Raw genomic sequence first — 24,178 nt, forward strand, 5'->3', positions numbered from 1 at the left:
AATTTTGAGAATCGAAAAAGTTTAAAAATCTCACCAAGCGATTTGGACCGTCCAATTATCATCTTTTTCAAACGATGTCCGATCAGAGAGGGACCGGTCCTATCTCGAAGATTTTGTCGTCCTGAGTCCATTGGCGGTCTCGGATTTTTGATCAGATAGTCGGATCGCCGGGAAAATGACTGAAAAGCCCACTGCCATCAATTTCTCTCTCCTCTTTCTCACCGAAAACTTTATCATTCCAGGCATGGCTGGTCAGAAAATGGAGCTGGGTTCATGAGGAGTTGATGGCAGCTTAGATCGCCGGCATTGGTGGCCAGAATCGGCCAGAAAATGGCTTGGATTTCTCTCCCTCTCTCTTCTTTTCCTTCCCTTTCATATATATATCTCTCTCTTCCTCCTCGCCGCCATCGCTGGTGGCTACCGCCGCTCGACATCATCCTCGCAGTTGGGGAGTCCCACCAAAGATCGGAACTAGTGGGCCAAAAAACGAGAGGGAGAAAGTGAGGGGAAGGGGTGATGTGGGAGAGGAGAAAAAGGGGGGAGGGGGTGTTGAGGCAGCGCTGCTGTTGAGTTTTTTAATTTTCTGGTTTTTTTTTTAACTTTTAATTTTATTGAAATCCCTGAACTTTTCTTGTTTGTTCACATAGGTCCCTAATCTTTCTTTAATATATTTAAATTGATAATAATAACAATGTCAATAATAATAATAATAATTAATTTAATGACCACTAAATCAATTGTTAATAATATAAAATAATATTTTATTAAACATTAAATATGGATGTTTAAAACTAGTAATATAAATAAATAATAATAATAATGATAAAAATAATAATACATGTAAAAATAATACCCATTTAATAAAAGTTACCATTGTAAAATATTAATTTAAATTCATGAATAAATTATTAGCTCAATAAAAGAAAAATAATAAAAATATATTTATTTGAAAAATTGGGTTGTTACATTATTCCCCCCTTAAGAAAAATTCGTCCCCGAATTTTCAAACAAATTGAGGATAAAGAAAAGAAGATTTTTGGAACAAGTGCGATCATTATTCCTCTAGCTATACAGAGATGGTTGAAACATTTTATTTTTCGAACTCTTCGTATGCTATAGATCACATTTTACTGCTCTCTAATTCTACTATAGTGTCCTAACTGTTATTATCTCTTCCTAGAAGGGCTCTTATTTCTTAACTATTTATTGACCATTTTTCTGACATATCAAGTATTTACTATACCTCACTGCACTTAACTTGATGTCTCATAACCGCAATCAACTTGGTGCTTACCTCTCTTTCACTGCATCCTAACATGTCTCTTAGTGATTTCGGTCCCCATTTTTCTATTCTAACAACCTTTGTTCCCCAACGACATAACTTATGTTCCTTATTCCATGGTATCCTATGAGACGTTTTCCTGTAGCACCCATCATAGGCATTCTGTTCAAAATCTTTACTTGTCCTATGACCTTAATAGTCAACACCTATGCATCTTCTTAATTTCATGATACTTCAAATTTCTAATCTGTTTGTGTTATCACTAAGGTACTTAGACCAACCTCTATCCATCTTAGGTAACTAGTCAGGTAGAATTCCATCCAAGTGTCAAGCGTACCCTACACCATCTATCAATATTAGAAAGTAAACTGGGTCTCTTCCCTTATAGGACAAATGTATTTATATTCGCTGACAACCCAGTTAATGCAACTTTATCGTTTCTCACTCCTTCTCTGGAATGGAAATATCTAGACAACTTCCTAAAGCTTCTTAGTATGTGGCCTACTTCTGACACATTGGCACTTAGATCGAGGCTCCACTACTCCTTTAATCTATCATCGCATAATAACTTGTTTCAAACATCTCTTAGTGTGTTCCTAGCATATCTATTCCTTCTTATACTCATTATTATAACTAGCTCTACCGAGCTTTTTTCTTGTCCTTTGGATCTTATCCACTTCCTTTTCCTATTTCTGCTATTGTTGATATATTTTCAACATGCTGTACTTATTCCTTAATCTTAGTCCTATCTCACCCTTACACCTTTTTCCTTCAAGGATGTCCATCCCATCATCAACTTTAACTTTCATTTTATTTCTTAGTCTTATCTTAATTACTAGTTCCATTACTTCGAGAATTCTAACCTTACGATTTACTCCTACCAGCACATTCTTCACCTTATGTAACACTTGTAATTAACCATAGAAAATTCTTTTTGCATCCCCTTTTCCAACTTAACTATCAGAACATTATCATTCCCTACCAGCCTTAGTAGGAAATTGCTCATCCTGGATAGATAGGAGCCTCAGCAATTATAAGTTCCATCTGAACTAACATGGCTGTGGGAAATATGTGCCATGTCTTAATTCCAAACAAGATATTTTACGTGTTCATTCTCCTTAATATAATCACATATACTGCCCATAGCTTTCCAACTTCAACCTCAACTTTTCCCCTTAGCAACAATTTCATTCATTGTAACTCATTAGCAAATAGTACTTCCTCCTGCTTATAGTTCAAAAGGGTTGTAAGCCCTGGTAACTAGCTAGATTTAACTCCTGTCACCTCTCTGATCATTCTTTCATACTTAACATTAGGTACTCTATTATCATCATTTTCGCCTCAAAAGATTGGATATGTACTAACGCCCATCAAATTTTCAATTAATTGGGTCACTTTGACATGATCTCTCTTCTTAACATAATCTCCTAGAATCGAAACACGAGCTAATTTGAAAAGAAGGAGAAATGTTCTCCCACCATTTATGGTATACCATTGTTTGATAAACAAGATTTAGCTCATACCCCTTAGTCTCCCTTTTTAGTTTCATAATTTCTTTGTAATTATTGTGCTTTATTACAAGATATCAGTTGTATCTACCATTTGTTATACTGTTGTCCTGCCTGGCATATCATCTTAGAATTTACTATTTTCTTTTTACTCTCCATTTATCTTCCATACTTATAATTATTTGTCCAATGCTCCTTATACTTGGTTATATTCTAGAAGATAAAAGCACTCACAGATTTTTTCAGATCTACTCCAATCTTACCAACAATCACTCCTCTAATCCATGTACTTCTCAATATCTTATAATTACACCTATACCTATCTTGCCCTATTCTGACCTTTACTAGTGTTCTACTACATATTATCATACTATTATTTATTTATTTATTTATTAATACTCTTTTTTTTTACATAATTATCTTATTGATCACACTGAAAATATCTGTTTAACTCTAATTTTAGACTCTAGGTCTCACCATTCTAAATTTTAACATCAAGCCTCTGTGACATTATCCCTCATCTTGCATATTTAAATCCCTTATGTTGACTTTTATCTAGCTTACTCCTACTGATCTTGCTTCTTTATCTAACAATACGATTCAAGTTACCACAGCACGCTCAACAGTTACTACCTACTTTGATCGCACACCTCACCTAATTTCCATTATACTGTTAACAACTAAAAGGGTTCTTATGTCATTGCCCCATTATCCTACCTTGGGGGTAAAAAACAGATAAGGTCTAATCTAGATCCTGTAACTCTAAGCTCTAGGTTCAGGCTTCTAAAACTACATCAATTATGACCTGCTCTAAGTCCTGTACTTTTGGGTTTCATAACTTGACAATGTTCTTCCTAATACATCTCACTTCATTGAACACTTTTACTTGATTACCATGTAACTTGATCTTCACTCTTCCAACACTTTCAACTTCCATCTTGTTCCTATTGGCTAACTTCACTTTTTTTCCTTCCTTCTCTTCAATCACATCAAACCACTCCTTCTTTGAGCAAATATGGAATGGGCAAGCAGAATCCATTAACCACTCATCTTGTAATAGATCTTTTGCCTTTTTCTTATCATCATCCACACTCAAATATTTACTATCATCTATTATAATTGCAACAGTTCCTTTCTTTTTGTTTCCAGTACTCTTTTTGAATTGTTTAAATTCTACGAGATCTTCCTTTATCTTCATACAACGGTATTGAATATGACCCTTCTTATGACAGTAGTAGCATTCTCTATCTTCATGGTCTACTCGTGGTCTCGAGTTTTATTTACTATTCTTTCTCCAATTATTTCCACGTGGATTACTTCTACCATGACTAGAACCAGCAATAAAAGCTCTACCTTCATTACTACTACTTGTTTTCTTGAACTTTTCATCATCCAAGATAACTGCGGTAACCTCCTCCACCTTCAAAGTCTCCTCCTAACTGTTAGAGCTGTCACCAAGCTTTTAGAAGAGTGTGGGAGAGAGGTTAAAAGCAAGAGGGCTTTATCTTCTTCATCAACCTTCACACTAACACTAGCTAATTGAGTGATTAATTTATTGAAAATATTAAGGTGATCTCTCATATCAGTACCTTCATCCATTCTAAGTTGGTATAACTCCTTCAAGTACAAACGATTTGTGACTGACTTTAACATGTACAGGCTCTTTAATTTCTTCCACAAAAGAACTGGCGAAGTCTCCTTCAAGACATTGTACTTCACATCTAGGGCTAATGTCAATCTAATCGTACTCACAGCCCTTTGTTGAAGCTCCTCCCAATCATCATCTTTCATGGCCGCCGGTTGCTTCTCGTTCAATGCTTTAATTAATCCTTATTGCACAAGGACATCCTTCACTGTGCTTTGCCACAAACTGAAATTATTTTTCCCATCGAACGGCTCAACCTCAAATTTTGCGCTTGCCATCTTTGACATCTCAAATCACAGCTTTGATACCACTTGTTGTGAAAAATCACACCCATACAAAATAAAGAATATAAAATTTAATGTGGTTCGGCGTAAGTCTACTCCATCAAATAAATTCACTATTAAGAAAAAATGATGACAACCATTAATTATTTTTCTCACTCTCAAAATCACTCAAACAAAACTCATGGAATTCAATATACCTGTAACAACCTGAATTTTTAAATTATAAACAAAATAAAAAGAAAATATTATGTTATTAATATTATGGGATTTATTTGAATTGATTTTAAAATAAAGGAAGATAATAAAAAAAATAATTAATTAATTAATAAATAAAAATAAAAATGAAAATATAAATATATGTATATATATATAAAGATAGTTATATTATATTATATTGTGGGTTATATATTTTAATATAAATATTTTGAAAGTTTAATAATAATAATAATAAAAGAAAAAAAAAAAGAGAGACAACTTTAAAAGCTGTCTGTGTGGCGCCCCCCGCCCCACCCCCCACTCTCTCTCTCTCTTTATTTTTTTCCTTTTATCTTTTCTAGTTATAACTTTCTCCTTCGATCACCGTTTTTAGCATTCTTGGTATCAAAATGTTCCTCTCTTCATGGGCATCGTGTAGATACCAAGTTTGCGCGGTATCGTTTTCTAGTTTGTGTGAATCAAACTTCAGAAGTTTTAGCCCATTTTAACTTCTGGGCTATATCTCTTTCAAACCGTAAATTCCACCAAAAATCTGAAACCACCAGCGTGCTCCACTCATCGAGGGCTTTGCAACGACACCAATTTGAAATTTTTCCGACACCAAAATTTTGGTAGGTCCCACAAATTTCGCAGTATTTTTGAGCTTCAAATGTGCTTATTTAATTTTGTAACAATTTTATTCTAACCCCTAGTATTGTGGGCTTCGCGTAGGTACCATCATTTCAGGGAAATTCGATAATTGCTCGAGTCTGTAAATTTCAGGCCGGACAGACAGGCTGCAGGAAAAACTTCAGAACTGGGTCGAGGTTATAGGCTACCCCACTATTTTTAGACACTCTGGACAAGTCCCATGTGTCAGAATTGGAGTACGTAAACCTGATTTGCGATCCGGATAGGGAGGGCTTCCTTACCAATTCAAAGAGTGGGTTCTCCCTTCCCACTTTCTCACATGTCCTAGTTGGGTGTAAATATAGATTTTTATTTTGTAGCTTTTGTGTGCAAATCTATGGAGAGGCCACTGTGAGGGACTTTGTAGGTGATTTGCATCGTGAACGACTGAGAGATGTAGTCGTTTCATGTCACGACCAAACCTATGGGCCGGACCGGCACTAGGACCTGGGCTAGCCTAAAGCCCCCGAGGCCCGTAGTAAGCCTAACTATTCATTAATCCAACTCTAAGGCCCATTTGGGCCCAATATCAAGAAATCAACCGGACGGAGTCCGGCCATAAAGTGGACCTTTCAACGGGGAGTTTTTGACTCACCCGACCTGTAAACAAAATATAACATCAATTGGGGAGCTCAGCTCACCCTCCACATACTCATATCAATATAAAGACAAATGGGAGCTCAGCTCCCTCATCCAGTCCATCAAACATGCATATAGTAATTTTACAGGTCCACATAACAATTTATATTACAGACCCAAATCAAATAAATATTTCTAACATATGCGAAAATTCTAGAAATTTATAGAATTACACCAACATGAATAAATGACCTGCGAGGGAGAAAGCAGGTTAACCTCAAAAATATCCTCCTGTGGCCTGGAAAAATATTGAACAGGAGTGAGCGTTCGACTCAGAGAGTAAAATATCAATTTTAACCATAATCTCTATAACTATCTAAAACTAATGTATCCTGTGAAGTGAAATGCAGCATCAGCAATAAATTCACATCATAACAGCAAAAAGGTAATTTGGAGCACTCACACACCCAATAATATCAATCATAATATATGAGAGCTGATCCCCTATACAGCTCTCTTAAATCCAACCTGGTGCCAGCGAAGAACTCAAGCTGGACTTTTGCTTAATATACCAAATCGGGGTCTCAGCAAAGAACTCAAGCCGTGACTACCCCCGAAGGATCGGGTCCCAGCGAAGAACTCAAGCCGTGACTACCCGTCCTATCCATAGTCCACACCACATCACACGCACGCCAACGCACGCACGCTGCTTCAAATTACCACAACAACATACATGGCACTTTCACAGTTATGAATGCAACATAAATCGTGCCTAGGATTTATCTACATAGATATATGCATATAAGTGATGCATGGGCATGCTTAAACATATAATAATATCGAAATTATAATTAAAATTAATATTTTACTCACAGACTTGACAACGGTCACTGGGGCGGCTGGGCGGAGGAAGAAGGCTGTCCCGGTTCACCTGACAATTACATTATAATTATTTAACACAATTGACTCAATACAAATCATGAAAAGACCAAATACGTCCTAAGTCTTGCCGAAAATCTGGCAGAGTCTCCCCTATACCTAGGACCTACCCAACCTGTAAAAGGGCTCAAAACACACTTCTATATTTGCAACTCATATATCCACAATTCAATCACATCACACAGCCCCTCCTGGGCCCATCAAATCAATCATCCATCACAATATGTAAAATTTCAATTTAATTTTTATAATTGATCATTTTTGCAAAAATTGCCCAAATAAGCTCTAAAAATTCTAAAACTCTGTCCCGCGGTCGTTAGCAATATTACTAGGCTATTGCAAAAAGAATCATAATTTTCTGAGCTACCAAGAATATTTTATGGATTTTTAATCCTATTTAAGCACTAGAAAATTACGAAAAAACAAGGTTCGGGTTTACCTTTGCCGATTCCGACTTCAGGAATGCGCTCGGGATGTCTGACGATGGGGGGGTAGCTAAAACCTCGGTCCAATTCGGAGACTTTTTCGGTAACGGGTCTGTCTGGCCGGAAATTCACAGACCCAGACAACTGTCGAATTTCCGCGAATTGAGGATACCTACACGAAGCCCACAACACGGGGGTTAGTACATAAATTTTTCAGAATTTTCTAAGCTCATTTAATGCTCGGAAAAACACTGCGAAGTTCCGTGGGACCCATCGAAAAACGGTGTCGAAAAATTTTGAAATTTATATCCCCGCGAAGTTCTCGATGAGTGGAGCGCTCTGGTACTCTCGGTTTTCTCGTGAAGTTCACGGTTTGCGAGAAATCTAGCCCGAAAGTCAAAATGGGCTAAAACTTCCCGGGCAAAAATTGGACAAACCGCTCGATGGATTTCGGTGTTCTTGGTGTCTATGGAAAGCTCTCAACGAGTAGATGAGTTTAGACACAAGACCCGGTCCGATTGGTGGCCGGATCGGCCGGATTTTAGCCGGGAAGATGAACGGTCACGCGCACAAGAGAGGGGCGTTCGCGCGCGTTTTCCAGCCGTTTGGAGAGGCGGCCGGCCGTGGGGAAGGGGTGGGGCGGCGCGCCGGTGAGCTAGGGTGGCGGGGGAGGTGGCTGGCCGGCAGGCTGGGGCGGGAGGAGAGAGAAATGGGAGAAAGAGAGAAGGAGGAGGAGACGCGCGCGGGAGAAAAAAAAGAAGGAGAATGAGCTGGTCCGATTCGATCTGTCCGATCCGATCCAGTTTGATTTGGCCGGTTCAATTTGGAATACAAAATTTTAAATTTTTACTCTGCCTCGGGATCGAAAACGAGGTCCAAAAATTCCGAAAAAATTTCAGAAAACTCAGAAAATTCGTAGACTCCAAATATGTTTTTAGTTTTGCTACGTGATCTTTAAATAAATTTTTAAAAATCATCAAAGTTTATATTTTCAGAAAATCGAACCCGATTTTTAAAATCTGAAAAATCTCAAATAATTTCTTAAAATTTAGTAAAATTAAAATATCAATAATACTCATAAAATAATAAAATTTAAAATTTTGGGGTGTTACATTTCATGTTTGTCAAGGCAATCTTATGAAATAGACATGGTCGGTTGGGTAGCCCAACAAAAAGTTGCGATGTCATTTTGAGGAGTTGTACCTACCTTAAGGGTACTCTCATCGGAAAAAGCTTTAGTTCACTAACCCTACTACTCAACTCTCTTCGCAAATCTTAGAGGCTAGTTCTAGTTCTACGCTACCCTGAAGGTCTCCTTATTGTTTTGGAAGACAATAGGGGTAATTGTTCAGTTGGTTTGGTTCAAAATCAAACACAAAACTAAAATAACTAAAATCACTAAAAATTAAACCGAACGAATGAAAAAACAAAATGGAATCAAAACAAAACAATTCAGTTCATTTCGATTCGATTTAGTTGTTGGTTTGGATTTTTGTGCTTTTTCTTGGCAGCATCTTGTGGTCATCTTTATCCTTTGCTTTTAAGAATTTCCAGCCATTAAAAAGGGAAAATATAGGTAATAAATTTTCATCACAATTGCAATTGAAATAATTCAAGGCACAAAGCTTCAAAGCAAACATACACTATGATCAACTTACAAATATATGACCTGATCATTGAGACATTGAAAGCAAACATTTATAGCAACCAAAAATTTAAAATCAAAGTAGGTGAGGAGATGACAATGGTTGAAATGGTGCGCAAGTGTGTCATGTAGCTGAAGATAATTGAGTCACCAATAGGGATGGGAATTGCTCCTGAGCCTGATCTGACCCGCTTTGCACCAGATTTGTAACACCCCAAAATTTTAAATTTTATGAGCATTTTTGGTATTTTAATTTTATTTAAATTTTAGGAATTTTTTTGAGATTTTTCGGATTTTAAAAATCGGGTTCAATTTTTCGAAAATATAAACTTTGATGATTTTTAAAAATTAATTTAAAGACCACGTGGCAAAACTAAAAATATATTTGGAGTCTACGTATTTTTCTCGAGCTCGAATTTTTTCGAATTTTTGGACCTCGCTTGGTCCGCAGGCGCAGTAAAATTCAAAATTTTGTATTCTGATTCGAACCGGCCGAATCGAACCGGACCAGATCGGACCGATCGAATCGGACCGGTCTTCTTCTCTTTTTCTTCCTCCCGCGCGTGTTCCTTCCTCCTTCTCTCTTCCTCGCGTTTTCTCTCTCCTCCCCACCTCCACCACGGCCACCACCACCGCCAGCCTCACCGACGGCGGCCGGCCAAATCTCCCACCTACCACCACCCAAACGGCTCAAAACGCGCCAACGCCCGCTGCCGATTCAGCTTCCCCGGTCAAATCTGGCCGATCCGGCCACCAATTGGACCAGGTCTTGTGTCTAAAATCATCTACTCGGCGAGAGCTTTCCATAGACACCAAGAACGCCGAAATCCATCGAGCGGTTTGTTCGATTTTTGCTCGGGAAGATTTTAGCCATTTCGACTTTTGGGCTAGATTTCTCGAAAACCGTGAATCCCACGAGAAAACTGAGGCTACCAGCACGCTCCATTCGTCGAGAGCTTCGTAACGACATAAATTTCAAATTTTTCCGACACCATTTTTCGGTGGGTCCCACGGAACTTTGCAGTATTTTTCCGAGCATTAAATGAGCTTAGAAAATTCTGAAAAATTTATGTACTAACCCCCGTGTTATGGGCTTCGTGTAGGTATCCTCGATTCGCGAAAATTCGACAGTTGACCAGGTCTGCAAATTTCGCCGCATGCACTGCACGGAAAAGTCTCCGAATTGGACCGAGGTTTTGGCTAGCCCCCCATTGTCAGACGTCCCGAGCGCTGCTCAAGTCGGAATCGGCAAAGGTAAACCCGAACCTTGTTTTTACGTAATTTTCTAGTGCTTAAATAGGATTAAAAATCCGTAAAATATTCGTGGTAGCTTAGAAAATTACGATTCTTTTTGCAATAGCTTAGTAATATTGCTAAGGACCGCGGGGCAAAGTTTTAGAATTTTTAGAGCTGATTTGGGCAGTTTTTGCAAAAATGGTCAATTATAGGGACTAAATTGAAATTTTACATATTGTGATGGATGATTGATTTGATGGGCCCAGGAGGGGCTGTGAGATGTGATTGAGTTGTGGATATATGGATTGTGAGTATAGAAGCGTGTTTGAACCCTTTTGCAGGTTGGGTAGGTCCTAGGTATAGGGGAGACTCTGCCGGATTTTCGGCACGACTTAGGACGTAATTGGTCTTTTTCTTTGTTTGTATTGAGTCAGATTGTATTAAATAATTGTAATATAATTATCGTGTGAGCGATGCCTTTCTTCCTCCGCCCGCCACAAAGTGATTGTCACAAACTGTGAGTAAAATATTAATTTTAATTGTAATCTCGATATTATTATATGTTCAACATGCCCATGCATCACTTATATGCATATATTTATGTAGTTAAACTCTAGGCACGAATTATGATGCATTGATAAATGTTAAAGTGCCATGATGTTGTTGTGGTAATTTGGAGCGAAGCAGCGTTGGCGCATGCGTGTGATGGTGTGGACTATGGATAGGACGTAGTCACGGCTTGAGTTCTTCACTGACCCGATCCTTCGAGGGGTAGTCACGGCTTGAGTTCTTCATCGACCCTCGATTTGGCTTATTAAGCGAAAGTCCGGCTTGAGTTCTTCACGCACCAAAGTTGGATTTAAGAGAGTCAGATAGGATCACCCCATATGTTATGATTGATGCTACAGGGTGTGTGAGTGCTCCAAATTACCTTTTTGATGTTATGATGTGAAAATGATGTTGATGTTGCATTTCACTTTACAGGGTGCATTAGTTTTAGATAGTTATAGAGATTATGGTTAAAATTGATATTTTACTCTCTGAGTCGAACGCTCACTCCTGTTCAATATTTTTTTCAGGCTATAGGAGGATTTTATTTTGGTTAACCTGCTTTTCTCCTTCGCAGGTTGTTTATCAATATTTGTGTAATTTTATTTACTCCTAGAATTTTCGCATGTGTTAGAAGTATTTATTTGATTATGGTCTGTAATATTATTATCATGTTGGACCTGTAAACGTATAATGATATGCATGTTTGATGGATTGGATGAGGGAGCTGAGCTCCCATTTATTATTATGTTGATGAGTATGTGGAGGGTGAGCTGAGCTCCCCAATTGACTATATATTGTGTTTACAGGTCGGGTGAGTCGAAAACTCCCCGTTGGTAAGTCCATTTTATGGCCGGACTCTGTCCGTTTGTTTTCTTGAAATTGGGCCTAAATGAGCCTTAGAGTTGGGTAAATGAATAGTTAAGGCTTACTACGGGCCTCGGGGGCTTTAGGCTGGCCCAAGTCCTAGTCTTAGGTCCGCCCATAGGTTGGGTCGTGACAATTGTGGTATCAGAGCTTAGGCTCCAGATTCTTAGGGAATGTTGTCTAAAGTGTTGGGAAGAGTCTACTAGGAGTCACATGCGGAAATATAGGGTCCACATTCGTCTTGCATTGTCATCTTTGCTTCTAGTTTCTGCTCCATATGTTATGTATAAATATGAGTCTATAGAGCTGTGTAATGAGCAGTTTTGAATTTTTGTGGGCTAATACTGCTGAATTTCAGGAAAATGCGTAGAAGCAGGAGAGCCGCCATCGCACTGAGAGCAGATGTGCCCGACAAGGTGTCGGCACAGATGAGGCGCCGCCCAGGAGGCGGGGTAGGAGGCCCTAGAGTCGCTCAAGTAGAGGAGCAGCCACCCCAGACTGAGATCGATCCTTTATGGCACAGGTCCCATGGACCCCATAGCAGCCTACTCTAGCTGGTGCAGAGAACCATCGACATGATGGCGCGGATATGGTCCACCCTCCACAAAGAAGCAGCCACCGCACCAAGAGAGGAATCTTACAAATAGATCATAAATTTCAAGAAGTTGGTGCCTGGTACTTATGATGTGTCAGACGATGCATATCGGTTTTGGATTCCTGCAGATAGGCGAGAAGTCTGATTGGCCTGATAGAAGATTGATAGAGTGTATGCAGCATATCATGGGGCCTATGCCTAGATAATGGATGAATGACTACGTGTTACCCCGGATGGAGGGTTTGACATGGGCTCAGTTTGTGGAACTTTTTATCAATCGGTTCGTGCCAGAAAGCTTCAGAGATCAGAAGCAGTGGGCCTTTGAGGCCTTAAGACAGAATGGCGTGTGCAGAGCGAATATGCTACAGAATTTCTGGAATTGAGCAGATATGCCCCTGCAGCAGTAGCTACAGAAACTATGAAGGTGAAGAGATTCCTAAGGGGGCTTGACAGGAGGTATGCGAACCTAGCCATGATGTCTGATCAGTCTTTTGACGTAGTAGTTGATCGAGCTAGACATATAGAGATCAGCTATGCTGCGGATGACAGCAGGAGAGCCAAGAAAAACAGAGCAGAGGGTTCCTCAGGTGTCCCTTCCATGGGTACTCCAGACAGTGGTGGCCAGAATAATTACAGAGGAAGAAGTAGGAACAAGAAGAGTGGTTTTAGACACAGACCACGAGGATTCAGACCAGGGTACGGATCCAAAAGGGTCACGATTGGGTACAGCGATTCTGGTGCAGTTCAGATCCTCTTTGGCACCGTGTGCACAGTGTGGAAGAGGACATTTAGGACCTTGTTTGATGGGATCAGGAGTATGCTTCAGGTGTGGCCAACCAGGTCACTTTGCTAGGGAATGCCCCATGTTCAGCGAGCCACAGATGGGGTCACAGGGTTCTGTTGCAAATGTTCCTCGATTGTATCCGGTACTTCCAACATGGCAGCGATCGATTCGATGGCCAGGCCGAGGACAAGGGGCGTGGATTTGGAGGCGGTCAGAGGTAGAAGTCGATGTCGTGGTTACGCCACTCGGGGTAGGGGTCAAGCTCGGGTTTTCACCCGACCCACCAGATGCTCATGCTTCCAATGCAGTTGTGGCAGGTATTCTTCTGGTCTGTTCTTATGAGGCTCGTGTTTTGATAGATCCGGGTGCTACGCACTCATTTGTCTCCCCTGTGTTTGCCATGAGGTTGGGTAGAAACCCTACAACTTTAGAGTGCCCTTTATTAGTAGATACCCCACTTAGTGACAACATAGATGTAGATATGGTTTTTCCGGGTAGCCCAGTGGTAGTGGATGGAAAGATCCTCCCAGCAGACTTGGTTCCTCTACCAGTAATGGATTTTGATGTAATCCTGGGGATGGATTGGTTGTCAACTCACTATGCCACTTTAGACTGCAGGAATAAAAAGGTGTATTTCCACATACCTGGTGTGGAAGAATTTAGCTTTGATGGTGACAGGAGCGTGGCTCCATATAATTTGGTGTCAGCAATTAGTGCTAGAAAAATGTTGAGGCGTGGATGCCAAGGGTATTTGGCATTGGTGAGAGATACATCTGTAGAAGGTGTCAGCATGGAAAATGTTCCTGTTGTCAGAGAATTTATGGATGTCTTCCTGCAGGAGCTTCGTGGTTGCCACCAGAAGGGAAATAGAGTTTTGCATTGATGTTGTGCCAGGTACAAACCCCATATCGATGCCACCTTACAGGATGGCACCAGCAGAATTGAAAGAGCTGAAGGAGCAACTACAGGAGCTTTTGGACAAGGGTTTTATACGTCCGAGTACTTCACCTTGGGGCGCTCCTATTTTATTTGTGAGAAAGAAGGATGGGTCATTGAGGTTGTGTATCGACTACAGACAGCTGAACAAGGTGACTGTGAAGAACAAGTATCCACTTCCTCGGATCGATGATTTGTTTGATCAGCTCCAAGGAGCTAGATTCTTCTCCAAAATAGACCTGCGATCAGGCTACCATCAATTGAGAATCAGGAATGAGGACGTGTCCAAAACGGCTTTCAGGACAAGATATGGTCATTATGAGTTCTTGGTGATGTCTTTTGGACTCACTAATGCACCAGCAGCCTTCATGGATTGATGAACAGGGTGTTCAAGCCATTTTTGGACCATTTTGTCATCGTATTCATAGATGACATTTTGGTATACTCTCGGACCGAGGAAGAACACGTGTGGCACTTGAGGATGGTGTTGCAGACGTTGAGGGAGCACCAGCTATATGCCAAATTTTCAAAATGTGAATTTTGGCTAGAAAGCATCTCATTCTTGGGACACGTGGTTTCTAGTGACGGCATTCAAGTGGATCCCAAGAAAATTGAAGTCAGAATCGATTGGCTTAGGCCTACAACAATCCACCGAGGTGCGAAGTTTTTAGGTTTAGCCGCTACTATAGGCGTTTTGTACAAGATTTCTCCAGGATAGCGGCTCCCCTAACTAAGTTAACTAGGAAGAATGTTCCATTCATTTGGACAGATGACTGTGATGTGAGTTTCCAGAAGCTTAAGGAGTGTCTAACCACTGCCCCTGTGTTGACACTACCTGTGAGTGGTGAAGGATACATCGTGTATTGTGACGCCTCCAGAGTTGGCCTAGGGTGTGTCTTGATGCAGAATGGAAAGGCAGTGGCTTATGCTTCAAGGCAGCTGAAGAGGCATGAGCAGAACTACCCCACCCATGATTTGGAAATGGCGGCTGTAATCTTTGCACTAAAGATCTGGAGACACTATCTGTATGGTGAAGTGTGCGAGATATACACCGACCATAAGAGCTTGAAGTACATTTTCCAACAGAGGGATTTAAACTTGAGACAGAGGAGATGGATGGAGCTTCTGAAAGACTATGATTGCACCATCCAGTACCACCCTGGAAAGGCCAATGTTGTGGCAGATGCCTTGAGCAGAAAATCTTCTGGCAGTTTGGCGCACATTTCAGTAGAGAAGAGACCATTGATTCAGGAGGTACATGAGTTGATGGATCAAGGTTTAATCCTAGATCTTTCAGATGAGGGGGTATTGTTGGCTCACTTTTTAGTGAGGCCAGACTTGAGGGACAGAGTTAGAGTTTCCCAGCACAGAGACCAACAACTGATGAAGATTATAGAAAGAGTACAGCAAGGTGAAGGTGGTGAGTTTGGATTTGCCAATGATGGCGCCCTAGTGCAAGGTTCTAGGATCTGTGTGCCCGATGTGGACAACCTCAGGAATGAAATCATGCGAGAGGCACATTACACACTGTACAGTGTCCACCCAGGTTCCACCAAAATGTACCATGATGTGAAAGATAGCTACTGGTGGAATGGCATGAAGAGAGACATAGCAGACTTTGTGTCCAAGTGCTTGACTTGTTAGAAGGTGAAGTTTGAACACCAGAGACCGTCAGGGAAGCTGCAAGAGCTCCCTATCCCAGAATGGAAGTGGGAAATGATTACTATGGATTTTGTGACTGGGTTGCCTCGTACCACACGAGGATATGATTCGATATGGGTAATTGTAGACCACTTGACCAAATCAGCTCACTTCTTACCTGTGAAGACTACATATTCTGTGGCACAGTATGCCCGGCTCTACATTTGAGAAATAGTCAGATTGCATGGAGTTCCGGCTTCCATAATATCTGACAGAGGGCCTCAGTTCACTTCTCTGTTTTGGAAAAAGTTGCAGGAGGCACTTGGCACACAGTTGAACTTCAGTACGGCTTTCCACCCTCAGACAGACGGACAGTCCGAAAGGACAATCCAAACACTGGAAGACATGCTTCGCATGAGTGTCTTGGATTTTGGAGGTCAATGGGATGAGCAGCTAGCTTTGGTGGAGTTTGCCTACAACAACAGTTACCACTCCAGCATAGGGATGGCACCCTATGAGGCATTATATGGAAGAAAGTGTAGGTCTCCTCTGTGTTGGACAGAAATGGGGGAAGCGAAGGTGCATGATGTAGACCTAGTGCAGTACACTTCAGAGGTAGTTCCTTTAATCAGGGAACGACTGAGGACAGCTTTCAGTAGACAGAAGAGTTATGCAGACCCCAGACGGAGGGATGTGGAGTTTGCAGTGGGCGACTATGTATTCCTGAAGGTTTCTCCAATGAAGGGAGTCATGAGATTTGGAAAGAAGGGCAAGTTGGCACCTCGGTATATCGGACCTTTTGAGGTTACTGATAGAGTTGGAGCAGTTGCCTACCGGTTGGAGCTACCACCCAACCTCTCTCACGTTCATCCCGTGTTTCACATATCCATGCTCAGGAAATATATTCCCGATCCTTCTCATGTACTGTGCAAGGATGTGATAGAGCTAAAAGAGAACTTGACAGTTGAGGAGCAGCCTGTAGCCATAGTGGACTACCAAGTGAGACAGCTGAGATCCAAACAGATCCCTATGGTTAAGGTTTTGTGGAGGAGTCAGTCAGTGGAAGAGTGCACCTGGGAGTCAGAACGGGACATGCGTAGCAAGTACCCTTATTTGTTTAATGTATAGTCATGTGCTTTATTCTGCCTTGTGTAAAATTCGAGGACGAATTTTTACGTAGGGGAAGAATGTAACACCCCAAAATTTTAAATTTTATGAGCATTTTTGGTATTTTAATTTTATTTTAATTTTATGACTTTTTGTAAGATTTTTCGGATTTTACAAAACGGGTTCGATTTTTCGAAAATATAAACTTTGATGATTTTTAAAAATTAATTTAAAGACCACGTGGCAAAACTAAAAATATATTTGGAGTCTACGTATTTTTCTGAGCTTTCTGAAATTTTTTTCGGAATTTTTGGACCTCGTTTTCGGTCCCGAGGCAGAGTAAAAATTCAAAATTTTGTATTCTGAATCGAACTGACCGAATCGAACCCGACCGGATTAGACCGGTCGACCGGATCGCCTTTCTTCTCTTTTTCTTCCTCCCGCTGCTCCTTCCTCCTTCTCTCTTCCTCGCTTTCTCCTCCCACCCCCACCGCCGCCACCACCGCCCGCCTCAGCCCACCACGGCGCCGCCGCCCCTCCCACCCACCACGCCTAAACGGCACGAAAAATGCGCGCAACGCCTCGCTGGCGTCGATTCAGCTTCCCGCCAAATCCGCCGATCCGCCACCAATTGGATCGGTCTTGTGTCTAAAATCATCTACTCGGCGAGAGCTTTCCATAGACACCAAGAACGCCAAATCCATCGAGCGGTTTGTCCGATTTTTGCTCAGAAGATTTTAGCCCATTTCGACTTTTGGGCTAGATTTCGAAACCGTGAATCCCACGAAAACCGAGGCTACCAGAACGCTCCATTCGCCGAGCTTCAGAACGACATAAATTTTGAATTTTTCCGACACCGCTGGTGGGTCCCACTAACTTCGCAGATTTTTCCGAGCATTAAATGAGCTTAGAAAATTCTGAAAAATTTATGTACTAACCCCGTGTTATGGGCTTCGTAGGTATCCTCGATTTGCGGAAATTGACGCTTGACTGGTTCGCAAATTTCGCCGATAGACCTGCACGAAAAGTCTCCGATTAGACCGAGGTTTTGGCTAGCCCCATTGTCGACGCCCCGAGCGCTGCTCCCAAAGTCGAAATCGTCAAAGGTAAACCCGAACCTTGTTTTTACGTAATTTTCTAGTGCTTAAATAGGATTAAAAATCCGTAAAATATTCGTGGTAGCTTAGAAAATTACGATTCTTTTTGCAATAGCTTAGTAATATTGCTAAGGACCGCGGGGCAAAGTTTTAGAATTTTTAGAGCTGATTTGGGCAGTTTTTGCAAAAATGGTCAATTATAGGGACTAAATTGAAATTTTACATATTGTGATGGAGGATTGATTTGATGGGCCCAGGAGGGGCTGTGAGATGTGATTGAGTTGTGGATATATGGATTGTGAGTATAGAAGTGTGTTTGAACCCTTTTGCAGGTTGGGTAGGTCCTAGGTATAGGGGAGACTCTGCCGGATTTTCGGCACGACTTAGGACGTAATTGGTCTTTTTCTTTGTTTGTATTGAGTCAGATTATATTAAATAATTGTAATATAATTGTCAGGTGAGCCGGGACAGCCTTCTTCCTCCGCCCCGCTGCCACAGTGATTGTCGTCAAGTCTGTGAGTAAAATATTAATTTTAATTGTAATCTCGATATTATTATATGTTCAACATGCCCATGCATCACTTATATGCATATATTTATGTAGTTAAACTCTAGGCACGAATTATGATGCATTGATAAATGTTAAAGTGCCATGATGTTGTTGTGGTAATTTGGAGCAGTGTGCGTGCGTTGGCATGCGTGTGATGTGGTGTGGACTATGGATAGGACGGGTAGTCACGGCTTGAGTTCTTCGTTGGGACCCGATCCTTCGAGGGGTAGTCACGGCTTGAGTTCTTCGCTGGGACCCTCGATTTGGCTTATTAAGAGAAAGTCCGGCTTGAGTTCTTCGCTGGCACCAGGTTGGATTTAAGAGAGCTGTATAGGGGATCAGCTCCCATATGTTATGATTGATGCTACAGGGTGCGTGAGTGCTCCAAATTACCTTTTTGATGTTATGATGTGAAAATGATGTTGATGTTGCATTTCACTTTACAGGGTGCATTAGTTTTAGATAGTTATAGAGATTATGGTTAAAATTAATATTTTACTCTCTGAGTCGAACGCTCACTCCTGTTCAATATTTTTTTCAGGCTACAGGAGGATTTTATTTTGGTTAACCTGCTTTTCTCCTTCGCAGGTTGTTTATCAATATTTGTGTAATTTTATTTACTCCTAGAATTTCCGCATGTGTTAGAAGTATTTATTTGATTATGGTCTGTAATATTATTATCATGTTGGACCTGTAAACGTATAATGATATGCATGTTTGATGGATTGGATGAGGGAGCTGAGCTCCCATTTATTATTATGTTGATGAGTATGTGGAGGGTGAGCTGAGCTCCCCAATTGACTATATATTGTGTTTACAGGTCGGGTGAGTCGAAAACTCCCCGTTGGTAAGTCCATTTTATGGCCGGACTCTGTCCGTTTGTTTTCTTGAAATTGGGCCCAAATGGGCCTTAGAGTTGGGTAAATGAATATTTAAGGCTTACTACGGGCCTCGGGGGCTTTAGGCTGGCCCAGGTCCTAGTGCCGGTCCGGCCCATAGGTTGGGTCGTGACAAGATTAATTTTCCCCAACTCCAATATTGTGCATTGGGGGTGGGGTGAAGGTCCCCCCACCCCAAATCCCCTGACCCTGGCATAATAATATATTATTATTATTTTTTATAAAAAAAATGTATTTTTACATATTTATATATTTAAATATTATAATTTAACAACATATATAGATATATTATTAAAATTATGTTTAAAACTTATATTTCTACCTTATAATTTACTTTTTAATAAATAAATTTATATTATATAATAATAAATTTTAAAAAAATCTCCACTAGGAAACTCGCCCCAACTCCGAACTCCTGTGGGGCAGGGATAAGGGAAGCAATCCCAACCCATGACCTGCCTCATTGCCAACTTTAGTCATTGACAGCCAGTAGCAGCAAAAGACAATTAAAAGGAAACATAACTATTGAGGGTTATGGAAGTAGAGCCGTAAGGATTAAGGAGGCACATGCAACTATGGCTGTGCAAAATTCTTGGAGGTCTCGAAGCAAACCAAAAAACTGTACCAAACCAAAGTTTTTCTTTATACTTTTATTCGGTTCTAGTTCTTCACTAAGAATTCAATTCAAATCGAACTGGAACCATATCGGACTAGTTTTAGATGTATTGTATACTTTCAATATATATATATATGTGTGTGTGTGTGTGTGTGTGTGTGTGTGTGTGTGTGTGTGTGTGTGTGTGTGTTAATTCTTATTTATATTTATATCTTATAGTTAAATATTATATAATTAAGAAATAGTTAAGATGTATATTATATAATATATTATATATTAATAATCAAATTCAAAACTTAAATGTTAATTTAAGTATGACTTTTTAAGGAAATAATTATATAAAATTATTTTAAAAATTGAGAATCGAACTGAAACTATATCGAACCAAACCAAAACCAAAGAATCGAAAACTACACCATATGAAACCGAAATAATGAAGAACCAAACTGAAACTGCACTAAAATTTTGATTCAGTTTTGATTCCTAAGCAGGCCTTGAACTGAACTAGAACCACACACCCCTATATGCAATGTCGACTGCATAAGAGAGAGAGCGAGAGCTTGAAGAAAACAAAGGAAGAAGTGTGATTAAGGGATGGGAAGAATCAAGAGGGGGTCAAATGGAGAGAGTGGCAAGCATCCATGGATATCGTACTAGAATAGACTTGTTCAAACTGGCGATTTCGAATTGAAACTAGCTCGATATAAGTTTTTTTTTTTTAATTATTTTGTTGACATTTTTCCTATGTTATATATATATATTTTTGAGTATTTTTATTTCTTGAACCATTCTCAAATAAGGTACAAAATAATTTCTATGAAATTTTTGAAATTTATTAACATATTTTTTATTTTTAGGTTCAACTTAAAATTTTTTTCATTATATTTTTTTAACATTTTCCTAATATTATGTGGATGAGTTTAATAATTTTTTTAGACTATTCGCAAATAAGGTATATAATAATTTATATAAATTTAATTTTTTTTCAAAAATATTGATTTAAAAATCAGAACTGAAACTAAATCAAAATCATATAAAAACTCAACCGAAACTACAATGGCTTTAAAACCGGATTGAAACCATGAATGAACTGAAATTGGCTCCGAATTAAGCCCACCAAGAGTCACCGGCCCTTGGCAAAGTCTAGTGGCAAGTTGTGGCCAACGACGTTGAGGACTTGAGGGATAATAAAGGTCTGATTGTTTGAGACGAAAGTAACGAAGAAGAGATGGGGATAGGGTTTGTATAAATTATATATATATGAAAGTTGGATGACTGAGATTAATTCATTTGAAGGGATGGACGACTAGGATTTAGTTTTTAATCAAAGTTGTTAAAAAACTAAAAAAGAAAAACTTGAGATTCAAACCCAAGGTCTATGTGTCCTCAAATAGATAGCTTACCATTACAAGTTCATATGCTAAAAATACATTCATATTTAATATATTATGTTTAGTTTAGTTTAGTTTGATTCAATTCTTTTAAAAATTTTCCTCTTAAAATCAAATTGAATAAATTGATTAAAATTGAATTGACTATTCAAATTAAATCAGTTTTTTGGTTTTGAATCAAATTCTGTTCATCCTAAAAGACATTGTGTAATGTGTATTATGATGACTTTCTTGTGCTGTATTTAGACTTGGTAGAACGAGAAGCCGATGTTTCCTCTTCTAAACAAGAAGTGGAGTAGGATGGTAAATTATAGGATACATATGGTACACTAAGAAACAGTACATCTATCATCTAAAAAAAAAAAATCAATTGTTTCTTGAATTTAAAAATATAAAACTAGTATTTCTGTGAGCAATGGTGCAAGTACTCTAGAAATATTTATATGGTTTGCCGAGCAGGCGGTGCTATTGACTAGCCGCCTCCTCACGACTCAGCTGTTAGATTAGATTTTTCTTGTTTTCTGGGCCTGGGCCTTATATGTTTTTTAAGGTAGCCCTTTTTTTATTTTAAGCTGTTCCTCTGCCTGATTGGGCTGGTGTATGATGTGGGCTTGTTGTCCCTTTTTTAATGGAACTTATCATTCAGGAGGAAGAAATAATGAAAAAAAAAAAAAGAAAATGCTTCTTGTAGATTCAGAAGAATGGATATGCCCGTAATTTGATTCTTTAATTCCTGTAATTGATCCTTGAAGAAAGAATGAGTTTTGATGCCTCTCTTAATTCTTCTTATAAGCCCTTCTCCACCGGCCTGCTAAATTAGGAGTTTCATGGAGGAAGACGTAATAAACGACAGAATTGCGGGAACTGAGGTTGTGACGAGAATTATATACAATGAGAGGATTAGAGAAGTGGAAGACAAAGCCGCCTACATGGTTCTTGGATTTTTATTTTTCTCCTTTAATCGTCATTAGAAACGATAAGAAAACTTCCCTATTGTTCATGAACCACCGGATAACTTATTTGGTATGGCAGAATGGCGACGGATCCTGTAACGCAATAAGTTGTTAGCATTCTCTCTCATCGCCGGCGATTTCCATAGTATGCCGGTCCAACCAACTGTAACATAAGAAGTGTGTTTTCGTTAATTATGTTTCATTGCTTATTACCGAACTGTATTGCTTGAGAATTGGAGATATGGGAGAAAGCGAAAGAGACTAAATCCTACTTCTTCCTTTGAAATTAGCGTTAATTTTCATTGTAATTATTTTCACTCACTTTCTTGAGAAAACTTTCTTCAGTCAGGAAGAGAGAGAGGTATAAGGACATCCAGATTCTTCGTCACTTTCTCCTGTTGTTGCGGTAGTTTTACTCTTCTCTAGTTAACATCTGTAGCTTAGATCTCTCTCTGTTTTTTGCATTTTGCGAACTATTTTTGCCTCCCACAATTGGGAAATCTAAACAGCTAGAATCTTTGTTCCGTAAATTTGAGCAATTATCTTCTTGTTCTTCCTCCACAAATCTCTACCTATATGCACCTCTTCTTTGATTCATAAGAAAGAATGAAAGAAGAATTGGAAGGGTAAAAGATAAACCAGCGAGGTAATTCCCAATTTTGGTCATGTAATAAATTTTAATAGCAAATGACATGCAGCCTCTTAGAGATAATTGCACACCACCCACCAATAACTGCTTATTGCAGAAATTGTGTTGCATCTTGTTAGGTGCAGCTGACAAAATTGGCCTTTGGTGAATCATGAACTAAAGAAATGCCTTGCTAAGAAACTTTGCAAGGCTATGCTTTGTTTAACAACACTCTTTTATCGGCTTAACTGATTCATACTGTCACGATCCAGGGATGGGGTTGGGACGCGCTTGTTCAACCAGCTACGCACTGGTGTGGAAACTTCGTGTCCCACATCGAAAATGGGAAGAAAAGATTTTGGCCATATATGTGGGAGCCTTCCTCACCTGGTTAGCGCGCTTTTGGGAATGAAACCTCCAAAGGGACAAATCCGTGAGGCCTATGGGCCAAAGCGGACAATACTAACTGGAGAAGGATCAGGCTGTTACAACTTGGTACCGATTATTGCGAAAGAGGTGTAAGGGGTATCTAGCTTATGTTAGAGATGTTCAGGTAGAAGGTGCAGGTTTGGAGAATGTTGCAGTGGTTAAGGATGTGTTTCCAGAAGATTTATCAGGTTTACCCCCGGAGCGAGTTAGAGTTTGGTATAGACTTAGTTCCTGGAACTGAGCCCATATCTATGCCACCTTATCGTATAGCACCCGTAGAACTTAAGGAGTTGAAGGAGCAACTACAGGACCTACTAGATAAGGGGTTTATTCGCCCTAGTGTTTCTCCATGGGGTGCTCCTGTATTATTTGTATGAAAGAAGGATGGGTCTTTGAGAATGTGCATTGATTATAGGCAAATGAATAAGGTAACTGTGCGTAATAAGTATCCTCTTCCACGCATAGATGACCTGTTTGACCAACTTCAAGGTGCAAAGTATTTTTCCAAGATTGATCTTCGATCTGGGTATCATCAATTGAGGGTCAAGAAAAAAGACATACTCAAGACGGCCTTTAGGACTAGGTATGGACACTATGAATTTCTTGTAATGTCTTTTGGTCTTACCAATGCTCCGGCCGCTTTTATGGATCTCATGAACAGAGTTTTCAAGCCTTTCTTAGATCAATTTGTTATAGTGTTCATCGATG

The 24,178-nt window shown here is 39.8% G+C and overlaps 1 protein-coding gene and 1 long non-coding RNA gene across 2 annotated transcripts in view; both read left to right on the forward strand.

Moving 5' to 3' along the window:
- Window positions 1–24,178, forward strand: part of LOC131173810 (protein RGF1 INDUCIBLE TRANSCRIPTION FACTOR 1-like) — a 43,687-nt gene that overhangs the window by 3,784 nt on the left and 15,725 nt on the right. The window lies entirely within an intron of this gene.
- LOC131173811 (uncharacterized) lies at window positions 18,330–19,237 on the forward strand. Its single transcript, XR_009144144.1, has 2 exons — window positions 18,330–18,519; window positions 19,096–19,237. It is a non-coding gene; the product is annotated as an uncharacterized LOC131173811 (long non-coding RNA).

Source organism: Hevea brasiliensis, chromosome 15 (assembly GCF_030052815.1).
Source record: "Hevea brasiliensis isolate MT/VB/25A 57/8 chromosome 15, ASM3005281v1, whole genome shotgun sequence".
NCBI classification, from domain to species: Eukaryota; Viridiplantae; Streptophyta; class Magnoliopsida; order Malpighiales; family Euphorbiaceae; genus Hevea; species Hevea brasiliensis.